This window comes from Taudactylus pleione, unplaced genomic scaffold (genome assembly GCF_031769625.1).
Source record: "Taudactylus pleione unplaced genomic scaffold, aTauple2 ptg000109l, whole genome shotgun sequence".
NCBI lineage: Eukaryota > Metazoa > Chordata > Amphibia > Anura > Myobatrachidae > Taudactylus > Taudactylus pleione.
Window position 1 is genome coordinate 14,080,001 of NW_028284511.1, and position 12,500 is coordinate 14,092,500.

At 31.6% G+C, this 12,500-nt stretch overlaps 5 non-coding genes across 5 annotated transcripts in view; all 5 read right to left on the reverse strand.

The window, feature by feature from the left end:
* Positions 1-29, reverse strand: part of TRNAT-UGU (transfer RNA threonine (anticodon UGU)) — a 73-nt gene extending 44 nt beyond the window's left edge. Inside the window, exon 1 of the tRNA in view lies at positions 1-29. This exon is cut by the window's left edge and continues 44 nt beyond it. This is a non-coding gene — a tRNA (tRNA-Thr).
* Positions 30-2,687: 2,658 nt separating this feature from the next.
* On the reverse strand, positions 2,688-2,760 carry TRNAT-UGU (transfer RNA threonine (anticodon UGU)). The gene has a single exon. It is a non-coding gene; the product is annotated as a tRNA-Thr (tRNA).
* Positions 2,761-4,053: 1,293 nt separating this feature from the next.
* Positions 4,054-4,126, reverse strand: TRNAT-UGU (transfer RNA threonine (anticodon UGU)). The gene has a single exon. It is a non-coding gene; the product is annotated as a tRNA-Thr (tRNA).
* A 1,300-nt stretch (positions 4,127-5,426) lies between these two features.
* Positions 5,427-5,499, reverse strand: TRNAT-UGU (transfer RNA threonine (anticodon UGU)). Its single transcript has one exon. It is a non-coding gene; the product is annotated as a tRNA-Thr (tRNA).
* A 2,658-nt stretch (positions 5,500-8,157) lies between these two features.
* On the reverse strand, positions 8,158-8,230 carry TRNAT-UGU (transfer RNA threonine (anticodon UGU)). The gene has a single exon. It is a non-coding gene; the product is annotated as a tRNA-Thr (tRNA).
* Between the last annotated feature and the right edge of the window lie 4,270 nt (positions 8,231-12,500).

The following is a 12,500-nucleotide window of genomic DNA, read 5'->3' on the forward strand; positions in this document are numbered from 1 at the left end:
CAGTGCTCTAACCCCTGAGATATGGAGCCATTTGTTCAAGTGTTTTTATACACATTTTAGTTTCTGGTTGAGGATTGAAAACGATATACAGCAAATTTCAAAGCTTTTCCGGTAAATGTACTTTTTTCATTTACAATTGTTGTGTTTATGGTCATCTTAAGGTTCTTCAAGATTGCATCAAGACAGTCCCATAAAATTGGCAAAGTACTCATAGTCGTCTATAATAGACTAGGAATGTATTACTTTACTTCTTAAAGAGCTGTAGGAGAAAGGCCAGGTTAACATAAAACAAAATATTTTATCCACCTGCCTTATAAAGGAACACTTCAACTTTGGTTTTCATTATACTTTAACACTAATATGACAATTTAAAATGTAAGCTTATGTATAATGTTTTCTTTCAGTTGGTCCTATCTATTGTGATGTTGAATCCTTTACTGTATTATTTATGGGGACATTTATGAAAACATGTAGAAGTAGTGTAGGACACCTATGTAAATTGGTGAATAGAAATGTTTCTAAACCTGTAAAAAGTAATACATAGCAATTTCTAACTTTTTTTAGCAAATAAAATCCAATATGTCATTGCATTTGATTAATTGTATCTCTTTGTCCAAAAATCCACTATTTACAAATGGCCTATTCTGATATATATGCAATATCTATAATTGAGGCATACCTGGTTGACACTTTGGATCAATTTATTAAAATGCATTTTAAAATGAGCTTTTATATGTTAGTGTGGTGTGTATATAATACAGATACAAAATTGATCATACTTTCCATGGCTTTCCAACTTTAGGATTAATATGGTGGAAATATTTCAAAATGTTACAGCTGGAAATTTTTATAGAGTTATTTGTATTCATTAGAAGTCATTTTCCTGACTCTGCTTGCACATGTAGAGTGTATATGCTTTCATGTTCAAATCAGCCTTCAGTTATATCTATTGGCACCTATGTATATCAGTTCAAAAAATCGGTATCAATTGAGCAAGATGAATTCTGATCTATGCAGTGCATGTTGATATGTGCTTTAAATGCTCTTTTTAAAGAAAGATTATTGGAAATCTTTTATATAAATTTTATAATGATGGTGAATAACCATGCTGGGAGTATCAGTTTCTAAGGAAATTGGTCCAATAAAAGATAACACAAATATTTTCAAATATGCACTTGAAACCAGTCAATAGATTAGACTGAATGTGATGTGTCTTTCCAATTTGGCTATATACATCATCTTCTCATTTAGCGTAGTAAAGCGGAGTATTGCAATACAGGGTGCTGCAACTTAAGTTTTAGCAACTGTAACAATAAGGAAGCATCAGGCCCCAGTGAGATTTGACCCCTGGTTTACAAGACCAGTGCTCTAACCCCTCAGCTATGGAGCCATTTGTTTAAGAGCTTCTATACACATTTTGGTTTCTGGTTGAGGATTGAAAACGATACACAGCAAATTTCAAATCTTTTCCGGTAAATGTACTTTTTTCACTAACAATTGTTGTGTTTATGGTCATCTTAAGGTTCTTCAAGATTGCATCAAGACAGTCACATAAAATTGGCAAAGTACTCATAGTCGTCTATAATAGACTAGGAATGAATTACTTTACTTCTTAAAGAGCTGTTGGAGAAAGGCCAGGTTAACATAAAACAAAATATTTTATCCACCTGCCTTATAAAGGAACACTTCAACTTTGGTTTTCATTATACTTTAACACTAATATGACAATTTAAAATGTAAGCTTATGTATAATGTTTTCTTTCAGTTGGTCCTATCTATTGTGATGTTGAATCCTTTTCAGTATTATTTATGGGGACATTTATGAAAACATGTAGAAGTAGTGTAAGACACCTATGTAAATTGGTGAATACAAATGTTTCTAAAACTAGAAAGTAATACATAGCATTTTCTAACTTTTTTTTAGCAAATAAAATCCAATATGTCATTGCATTTTATTAATTGTATCTCTTTGTCCAAAAATCCACTTTTTACAAATGGCCTATTCTGATATATATGCAATATCTATAATTGAGGCATACCTGGTAGACACTTTGAATCAATTTATTTAAATGCATTTTAAAATGAGCTTTTATATGTTAGTGTGGTGTGTATATAATACAGATACAAAATTGGTCATACTTTCCATGGCTTTCCAACTTTAGGATTAATATGGTGGAATTATTTCAAAATGTTACAGCCGGACATTTTTATAGAGTTATTTGTATTCATTAGTAGTCATTATCCTGAGTCTGCTTGCACATGTAGAGTGTATATGTTTTCATGTTCAAATCAGCCTTCAGTTATATCTATTGGCACCTATGTATATCAGTTCAAAAAATCGGTATCAATTGAGCAAGATCAATTCTGATCTATGCAGTGCATGTTAATATGTGCTTTAAATGCTCTTTTTAAAGAAAGATTATTGGAAATCTTTTATATAAATTTTATAATGATGGTGAATAACCATGCTGGGAGTATCAGTTTGTAAGGAAATTGGTCCAATAAAATATAACACAAATATTTTCAAATATGCACTTGAAACCAGTCAATAGATTAGACTGAATGTGATAAGTGTCTTTCCAATTTGGCTATATACATCATCTTCTCATTTAGCGTAGTAAAGCGGAGTATTGCAATACAGGGTGCTGCAACTTAAGTTTTAGCAACTGTAACAATAAGGAAGCATCAGGCCCCAGTGAGATTTGAACTCACGACCCCTGGTTTACAAGACCAGTGCTCTAACCCCTGAGATATGGAGCCATTTGTTCAAGTGTTTTTATACACATTTTGGTTTCTGGTTGAGGATTGAAAACGATATACAGCAAATTTCAAAGCTTTTCCGGTAAATGTACTTTTTTCATTTACAATTGTTGTGTTTATGGTCATCTTAAGGTTCTTCAAGATTGCATCAAGACAGTCCCATAAAATTGGCAAAGTACTCATAGTCGTCTATAATAGACTAGGAATGTATTACTTTACTTCTTAAAGAGCTGTAGGAGAAAGGCCAGGTTAACATAAAACAAAATATTTTATCCACCTGCCTTATAAAGGAACACTTCAACTTTGGTTTTCATTATACTTTAACACTAATATGACAATTTAAAATGTAAGCTTATGTATAATGTTTTCTTTCAGTTGGTCCTATCTATTGTGATGTTGAATCCTTTACTGTATTATTTATGGGGACATTTATGAAAACATGTAGAAGTAGTGTAGGACACCTATGTAAATTGGTGAATAGAAATGTTTCTAAAACTGTAAAAAGTAATACATAGCAATTTCTAACTTTTTTTAGCAAATAAAATCCAATATGTCATTGCATTTGATTAATTGTATCTCTTTGTCCAAAAATCCACTATTTACAAATGGCCTATTCTGATATATATGCAATATCTATAATTGAGGCATACCTGGTTGACACTTTGGATCAATTTATTAAAATGCATTTTAAAATGAGCTTTTATATGTTAGTGTGGTGTGTATATAATACAGATACAAAATTGGTCATACTTTCCATGGCTTTCCAACTTTAGGATTAATATGGTGGAATTATTTCAAAATGTTACAGCCGGACATTTTTATAGAGTTATTTGTATTCATTAGTAGTCATTATCCTGAGTCTGCTTGCACATGTAGAGTGTATATGCTTTCATGTTCAAATCAGCCTTCAGTTATATCTATTCGCACCTATGTATATCAGTTCAAAAAATCGGTATCAATTGAGCAAGATGAATTCTGATCTATGCAGTGCATGTTAATATGTGCTTTAAATGCTCTTTTTAAAGAAAGATTATTGGAAATCTTTTATATAAATTTTATAATGATGGTGAATAACCATGCTGGGAGTATCAGTTTGTAAGGAAATTGGTCCAATAAAATATAACTCAAATATTTTCAAATAAGTGCTTGAAACCAGTCAATAGATTAGACTGAATAAGTGTCTTTCCAATTTGGCTATATACATCATTTTCTCATTTAGCGTAGTAAAGCGGAGTATTGCAATATAGGGTGCTGCAACTTAAGTTTTAGCAACTGTAACAATAAGGAAGCATCAGGCCCCAGTGAGATTTGAACTCACGACCCCTGGTTTACAAGACCAGTGCTCTAACCCCTGAGCTATGGAGCCATTTGTTTAAGAGCTTTTATACACATTTTGGTTTCTGGTTGAGGATTGAAAACGATATACAGCAAATTTCAAAGCTTTTCCGGTAAATGTACTTTTTTCATTTACAATTGTTGTGTTTATGGTCATCTTAAGGTTCTTCAAGATTGCATCAAGACAGTCCCATAAAATTGGCAAAGTACTCATAGTCGTCTATAATAGACTAGGAATGTATTACTTTACTTCTTAAAGAGCTGTAGGAGAAAGGCCAGGTTAACATAAAACAAAATATTTTATCCACCTGCCTTATAAAGGAACACTTCAACTTTGGTTTTCATTATACTTTAACACTAATATGACAATTTAAAATGTAAGCTTATGTATAATGTTTTCTTTCAGTTGGTCCTATCTATTGTGATGTTGAATCCTTTACTGTATTATTTATGGGGACATTTATGAAAACATGGAGAAGTAGTGTAGGACACCTATGTAAATTGGTGAATAGAAATGTTTCTAAAACTGTAAAAAGTAATACATAGCAATTTCTAACTTTGTTTAGCAAATAAAATCCAATATGTCATTGGATTTTATTAATTGTATCTCTTTGTCCAAAAATCCACTTTTTACAAATGGCCTATTCTGATATATATGCAATATCTATAATTGAGGCATACCTGGTAGACACTTTGAATCAATTTATTTAAATGCATTTTAAAATGAGCTTTTATATGTTAGTGTGGTGTGTGTATATAATACAGATACAAAATTGGTCATACTTTCCATGGCTTTCCAACTTTAGGATTAATATGGTGGAATTATTTCAAAATGTTACAGCCGGACATTTTTATAGAGTTATTTGTATTCATTAGTAGTCATTATCCTGAGTCTGCTTGCACATGTAGAGTGTATATGTTTTCATGTTCAAATCAGCCTTCAGTTATATCTATTGGCACCTATGTATATCAGTTCAAAAAATCGGTATCAATTGAGCAAGATGAATTCTGATCTATGCAGTGCATGTTAATATGTGCTTTAAATGCTCTTTTTAAAGAAAGATTATTGGAAATCTTTTATATAAATTTTATAATGATGGTGAATAACCATGCTGGGAGTATCAGTTTGTAAGGAAATTGGTCCAATAAAATATAACACAAATATTTTCAAATATGCACTTGAAACCAGTCAATAGATTAGACTGAATGTGATAAGTGTCTTTCCAATTTGGCTATATACATCATCTTCTCATTTAGCGTAGTAAAGCGGAGTATTGCAATACAGGGTGCTGCAACTTAAGTTTTAGCAACTGTAACAATAAGGAAGCATCAGGCCCCAGTGAGATTTGAACTCACGACCCCTGGTTTACAAGACCAGTGCTCTAACCCCTGAGATATGGAGCCATTTGTTCAAGTGTTTTTATACACATTTTAGTTTCTGGTTGAGGATTGAAAACGATATACAGCAAATTTCAAAGCTTTTCCGGTAAATGTACTTTTTTCATTTACAATTGTTGTGTTTATGGTCATCTTAAGGTTCTTCAAGATTGCATCAAGACAGTCCCATAAAATTGGCAAAGTACTCATAGTCGTCTATAATAGACTAGGAATGTATTACTTTACTTCTTAAAGAGCTGTAGGAGAAAGGCCAGGTTAACATAAAACAAAATATTTTATCCACCTGCCTTATAAAGGAACACTTCAACTTTGGTTTTCATTATACTTTAACACTAATATGACAATTTAAAATGTAAGCTTATGTATAATGTTTTCTTTCAGTTGGTCCTATCTATTGTGATGTTGAATCCTTTACTGTATTATTTATGGGGACATTTATGAAAACATGTAGAAGTAGTGTAGGACACCTATGTAAATTGGTGAATAGAAATGTTTCTAAAACTGTAAAAAGTAATACATAGCAATTTCTAACTTTTTTTAGCAAATAAAATCCAATATGTCATTGCATTTGATTAATTGTATCTCTTTGTCCAAAAATCCACTATTTACAAATGGCCTATTCTGATATATATGCAATATCTATAATTGAGGCATACCTGGTTGACACTTTGGATCAATTTATTAAAATGCATTTTAAAATGAGCTTTTATATGTTAGTGTGGTGTGTATATAATACAGATACAAAATTGATCATACTTTCCATGGCTTTCCAACTTTAGGATTAATATGGTGGAAATATTTCAAAATGTTACAGCTGGAAATTTTTATAGAGTTATTTGTATTCATTAGAAGTCATTTTCCTGACTCTGCTTGCACATGTAGAGTGTATATGCTTTCATGTTCAAATCAGCCTTCAGTTATATCTATTGGCACCTATGTATATCAGTTCAAAAAATCGGTATCAATTGAGCAAGATGAATTCTGATCTATGCAGTGCATGTTGATATGTGCTTTAAATGCTCTTTTTAAAGAAAGATTATTGGAAATCTTTTATATAAATTTTATAATGATGGTGAATAACCATGCTGGGAGTATCAGTTTCTAAGGAAATTGGTCCAATAAAAGATAACACAAATATTTTCAAATATGCACTTGAAACCAGTCAATAGATTAGACTGAATGTGATGTGTCTTTCCAATTTGGCTATATACATCATCTTCTCATTTAGCGTAGTAAAGCGGAGTATTGCAATACAGGGTGCTGCAACTTAAGTTTTAGCAACTGTAACAATAAGGAAGCATCAGGCCCCAGTGAGATTTGACCCCTGGTTTACAAGACCAGTGCTCTAACCCCTCAGCTATGGAGCCATTTGTTTAAGAGCTTCTATACACATTTTGGTTTCTGGTTGAGGATTGAAAACGATACACAGCAAATTTCAAATCTTTTCCGGTAAATGTACTTTTTTCACTAACAATTGTTGTGTTTATGGTCATCTTAAGGTTCTTCAAGATTGCATCAAGACAGTCACATAAAATTGGCAAAGTACTCATAGTCGTCTATAATAGACTAGGAATGAATTACTTTACTTCTTAAAGAGCTGTTGGAGAAAGGCCAGGTTAACATAAAACAAAATATTTTATCCACCTGCCTTATAAAGGAACACTTCAACTTTGGTTTTCATTATACTTTAACACTAATATGACAATTTAAAATGTAAGCTTATGTATAATGTTTTCTTTCAGTTGGTCCTATCTATTGTGATGTTGAATCCTTTTCAGTATTATTTATGGGGACATTTATGAAAACATGTAGAAGTAGTGTAAGACACCTATGTAAATTGGTGAATACAAATGTTTCTAAAACTAGAAAGTAATACATAGCATTTTCTAACTTTTTTTTAGCAAATAAAATCCAATATGTCATTGCATTTTATTAATTGTATCTCTTTGTCCAAAAATCCACTTTTTACAAATGGCCTATTCTGATATATATGCAATATCTATAATTGAGGCATACCTGGTAGACACTTTGAATCAATTTATTTAAATGCATTTTAAAATGAGCTTTTATATGTTAGTGTGGTGTGTATATAATACAGATACAAAATTGGTCATACTTTCCATGGCTTTAAAACTTTAGGATTAATATGGTGGAATTATTTCAAAATGTTACAGCCGGACATTTTTATAGAGTTATTTGTATTCATTAGTAGTCATTATCCTGAGTCTGCTTGCACATGTAGAGTGTATATGTTTTCATGTTCAAATCAGCCTTCAGTTATATCTATTGGCACCTATGTATATCAGTTCAAAAAATCGGTATCAATTGAGCAAGATCAATTCTGATCTATGCAGTGCATGTTAATATGTGCTTTAAATGCTCTTTTTAAAGAAAGATTATTGGAAATCTTTTATATAAATTTTATAATGATGGTGAATAACCATGCTGGGAGTATCAGTTTGTAAGGAAATTGGTCCAATAAAATATAACACAAATATTTTCAAATATGCACTTGAAACCAGTCAATAGATTAGACTGAATGTGATAAGTGTCTTTCCAATTTGGCTATATACATCATCTTCTCATTTAGCGTAGTAAAGCGGAGTATTGCAATACAGGGTGCTGCAACTTAAGTTTTAGCAACTGTAACAATAAGGAAGCATCAGGCCCCAGTGAGATTTGAACTCACGACCCCTGGTTTACAAGACCAGTGCTCTAACCCCTGAGATATGGAGCCATTTGTTCAAGTGTTTTTATACACATTTTGGTTTCTGGTTGAGGATTGAAAACGATATACAGCAAATTTCAAAGCTTTTCCGGTAAATGTACTTTTTTCATTTACAATTGTTGTGTTTATGGTCATCTTAAGGTTCTTCAAGATTGCATCAAGACAGTCCCATAAAATTGGCAAAGTACTCATAGTCGTCTATAATAGACTAGGAATGTATTACTTTACTTCTTAAAGAGCTGTAGGAGAAAGGCCAGGTTAACATAAAACAAAATATTTTATCCACCTGCCTTATAAAGGAACACTTCAACTTTGGTTTTCATTATACTTTAACACTAATATGACAATTTAAAATGTAAGCTTATGTATAATGTTTTCTTTCAGTTGGTCCTATCTATTGTGATGTTGAATCCTTTACTGTATTATTTATGGGGACATTTATGAAAACATGTAGAAGTAGTGTAGGACACCTATGTAAATTGGTGAATAGAAATGTTTCTAAAACTGTAAAAAGTAATACATAGCAATTTCTAACTTTTTTTAGCAAATAAAATCCAATATGTCATTGCATTTGATTAATTGTATCTCTTTGTCCAAAAATCCACTATTTACAAATGGCCTATTCTGATATATATGCAATATCTATAATTGAGGCATACCTGGTTGACACTTTGGATCAATTTATTAAAATGCATTTTAAAATGAGCTTTTATATGTTAGTGTGGTGTGTATATAATACAGATACAAAATTGGTCATACTTTCCATGGCTTTCCAACTTTAGGATTAATATGGTGGAAATATTTCAAAATGTTACAGCTGGAAATTTTTATAGAGTTATTTGTATTCATTAGAAGTCATTTTCCTGACTCTGCTTGCACATGTAGAGTGTATATGCTTTCATGTTCAAATCAGCCTTCAGTTATATCTATTGGCACCTATGTATATCAGTTCAAAAAATCGGTATCAATTGAGCAAGATGAATTCTGATCTATGCAGTGCATGTTGATATGTGCTTTAAATGCTCTTTTTAAAGAAAGATTATTGGAAATCTTTTATATAAATTTTATAATGATGGTGAATAACCATGCTGGGAGTATCAGTTTCTAAGGAAATTGGTCCAATAAAAGATAACACAAATATTTTCAAATATGCACTTGAAACCAGTCAATAGATTAGACTGAATGTGATGTGTCTTTCCAATTTGGCTATATACATCATCTTCTCATTTAGCGTAGTAAAGCGGAGTATTGCAATACAGGGTGCTGCAACTTAAGTTTTAGCAACTGTAACAATAAGGAAGCATCAGGCCCCAGTGAGATTTGACCCCTGGTTTACAAGACCAGTGCTCTAACCCCTCAGCTATGGAGCCATTTGTTTAAGAGCTTCTATACACATTTTGGTTTCTGGTTGAGGATTGAAAACGATACACAGCAAATTTCAAATCTTTTCCGGTAAATGTACTTTTTTCACTAACAATTGTTGTGTTTATGGTCATCTTAAGGTTCTTCAAGATTGCATCAAGACAGTCACATAAAATTGGCAAAGTACTCATAGTCGTCTATAATAGACTAGGAATGAATTACTTTACTTCTTAAAGAGCTGTAGGAGAAAGGCCAGGTTAACATAAAACAAAATATTTTATCCACCTGCCTTATAAAGGAACACTTCAACTTTGGTTTTCATTATACTTTAACACTAATATGACAATTTAAAATGTAAGCTTATGTATAATGTTTTCTTTCAGTTGGTCCTATCTATTGTGATGTTGAATCCTTTTCAGTATTATTTATGGGGACATTTATGAAAACATGTAGAAGTAGTGTAAGACACCTATGTAAATTGGTGAATAGAAATGTTTCTAAAACTAGAAAGTAATACATAGCATTTTCTAACTTTTTTTTAGCAAATAAAATCCAATATGTCATTGGATTTTATTAATTGTATCTACTTGTCCAAAAATCCACTTTTTACAAATGGCCTATTCTGATAAATATGCAATATCTATAATTGAGGCATACCTGGTAGACACTTTGAATCAATTTATTTAAATGCATTTTAAAATGAGCTTTTATATGTTAGTCTGGTGTGTATATAATACAGATACAAAATTGGTCATACTTTCCATGGCTTTCCAACTTTAGGATTAATATGGTGGAATTATTTAAAAATGTTACAGCCGGACATTTTTATAGAGTTATTTGTATTCATTAGTAGTCATTACCCTGAGTCTGCTTGCACATGTAGAGTGTATTTGCTTTCATGTTCAAATCAGCCTTCAGTTATATCTATTGGCACCTATGTATATCAGTTCAAAAAATCGGTATCAATTGAGCAAGATGAATTCTGATCTATGCAGTGCATGTTAATATGTGCTTTAAATGCTCTTTTTAAAGAAAGATTATTGGAAATCATTTATAAAAATTTTATAATGATGGTGAATAACCATGCTGGGAGTATCAGTTTGTAAGGAAATTGGTCCAATAAAAGATAACACAAATATTTTCAAATAAGTGCTTGAAACCAGTCAATAGATTAGACTGAATGTGATAAGTGTCTTTCCAATTTGGCTATATACATCATCTTCTCATTTAGCGTAGTAAAGCGGAGTATTGCAATATAGGGTGCTGCAACTTAAGTTTTAGCAACTGTAACCAGTGAGATTTGAACTCATGACCCCTCATTTACAAGACCAGCGCTCTAACCCCTGAGCTATGGAGCCATTTGTTTAAGAGCTTTTATACACATTTTGGTTTCTGGTTGAGGATTGAAAACGATATACAGCAAATTTCAAAGCTTTTCCGGTAAATGTACTTTTTTCATTTACAATTGTTGTGTTTATGGTCATCTTAAGGTTCTTCAAGATTGCATCAAGACAGTCCCATAAAATTGGCAAAGTACTCATAGTCGTCTATAATAGACTAGGAATGTATTACTTTACTTCTTAAAGAGCTGTAGGAGAAAGGCCAGGTTAACATAAAACAAAATATTTTATCCACCTGCCTTATAAAGGAACACTTCAACTTTGGTTTTCATTATACTTTAACACTAATATGACAATTTAAAATGTAAGCTTATGTATAATGTTTTCTTTCAGTTGGTCCTATCTATTGTGATGTTGAATCCTTTACTGTATTATTTATGGGGACATTTATGAAAACATGTAGAAGTATTGTAGGACACCTATGTAAATTGGTGAATAGAAATGTTTCTAAAACTGTAAAAAGTAATACATAGCAATTTCTAACTTTTTATAGCAAATAAAATCCAATATGTCATTGGATTTTATTAATTGTATCTCTTTGTCCAAAAATCCACTTTTTACAAATGGCCTATTCTGATATATATGCAATATCTATAATTGAGGCATACCTGGTAGACACTTTGAATCAATTTATTTAAATGCATTTTAAAATGAGCTTTTATATGTTAGTGTGGTGTGTGTATATAATACAGATACAAAATTGGTCATACTTTCCATGGCTTTCCAACTTTAGGATTAATATGGTGGAATTATTTCAAAATGTTACAGCCGGACATTTTTATAGAGTTATTTGTATTCATTAGTAGTCATTATCCTGAGTCTGCTTGCACATGTAGAGTGTATATGCTTTCATGTTCAAATCAGCCTTCAGTTATATCTATTCGCACCTATGTATATCAGTTCAAAAAATCGGTATCAATTGAGCAAGAAGAATTCTGATCTATGCAGTGCATGTTGATATGTGCTTTAAATGCTCTTTTTAAAGAAAGATTATTGGAAATCTTTTATATAAATTTTATAATGATGGTGAATAACCATGCTGGGAGTATCAGTTTCTAAGGAAATTGGTCCAATAAAAGATAACACAAATATTTTCAAATATGCACTTGAAACCAGTCAATAGATTAGACTGAATGTGATGTGTCTTTCCAATTTGGCTATATACATCATCTTCTCATTTAGCGTAGTAAAGCGGAGTATTGCAATACAGGGTGCTGCAACTTAAGTTTTAGCAACTGTAACAATAAGGAAGCATCAGGCCCCAGTGAGATTTGACCCCTGGTTTACAAGACCAGTGCTCTAACCCCTCAGCTATGGAGCCATTTGTTTAAGAGCTTCTATACACATTTTGGTTTCTGGTTGAGGATTGAAAACGATACACAGCAAATTTCAAATCTTTTCCGGTAAATGTACTTTTTTCACTAACAATTGTTGTGTTTATGGTCATCTTAAGGTTCTTCAAGATTGCATCAAGACAGTCACATAAAATTGGCAAAGTACTCATAGTCGTCTATAAT